We start from the raw sequence: 1215 nt of genomic DNA on the forward strand, positions 1-1215 counted from the left end.
AAAAAATTTGCATTCACTTTCACTGGAAAATTTTAGACTAAATAGTAAACTGAGGCTTCAATAAATAGTGAAAACATCACCAATGATGCACAAGCTTGGATTCTCAAACCTGACCATGAATGTAATACTGGTAAGAGATACCGTTTATTGATGAGCTGGAATTCTATGGATATTCTACCTAATTCTCTAGATAGATAAAATTGGTTCTACTTCACTAGCGAGGAAACTCAGGTTAAATGTCTTGGCCAAGGTCACAAAACTACCAAGTGGCCAAGTCAGGAGTCAAACCTAGAACTGCCCAGCACCACAGCCTGCCCTCCCATCTCTACTGTGGAGCTTCTGTGCCTTTCCCCAGGGAGATGGGGAACTGCCAGATGAGCCTAGGACTTCAGACCAGTTCCATGGCCTTCTCTGGCTCCACCTGTGTGTCATCTTAGGGCCAGCTCATTTATCTACTTCAGTGCAGAAAATTAGGCCATATGTATACTACCATACATGTATCTGTTTTTAGTGCTCTGTCCAAGCACATATACTTGTATTCTAAAAATAGAAATTTTATTTTTAAAGGTGAATTAAGCCCAATCAAGTTCACAAATAAGACATTTCTCCCAACATGTCCCTTTTTCAATTTGGGCAGTTTAACAAGACTACCAGATTTGTGAGATTCCCCACAGCACCCAGCAAAGCATTTTCATAGAACAGGCATTGATCAGTTATCAAATGATTGGCTACTAATCTTTAAAATGAAAGGTGGTGTCTTAACGTGGCTAAAAAAAATGGCATTAAAAAAAAGGGAAAAGATGGTTCCTTTAGGCTGGCAGGAAGTTCAGTGTTTATTTTGTGAGCAGAGGTAGAAATGTTTACTTTCAATAGTTTTGTTTTAAATGGGACATAGAGTTCAAAATAAGTAAATAAGTCTTATTTTTTAATATAATTTACAAATTTTTATACCAATTAACTTTACTGAAAAAATACATTATTTTGAGTTCGATTAATATATTAAGTCTTTTAAGGTAAAAAGCAATAGAAACCCAGAAATAATTGCTATAATGATGATTAGCATGTTTTATTTGCATTCTAAAATAAACAAACACTAAGATGATTAGTAGTTTTAGTATCATTGCACAATAAGTAATATTTCATTATACTCATCTTTCTTTTTTTTGTCCTTTTTGAGACCGGCTGCACCGCGCTCAGCCAGTGAGCGCTGTGAGC

General features: G+C 35.9%; 1 protein-coding gene across 1 annotated transcript in view; it reads right to left on the minus strand.

Annotated features, from left to right (window-relative positions):
• The window catches only part of PHACTR2 (phosphatase and actin regulator 2), a 93104-nt gene that overhangs the window by 15342 nt on the left and 76547 nt on the right, over positions 1–1215 (minus strand). The window lies entirely within an intron of this gene.

Source organism: Galeopterus variegatus, unplaced genomic scaffold (assembly GCF_000696425.1).
Source record: "Galeopterus variegatus unplaced genomic scaffold, G_variegatus-3.0.2 Scaffold5807, whole genome shotgun sequence".
NCBI lineage: Eukaryota > Metazoa > Chordata > Mammalia > Dermoptera > Cynocephalidae > Galeopterus > Galeopterus variegatus.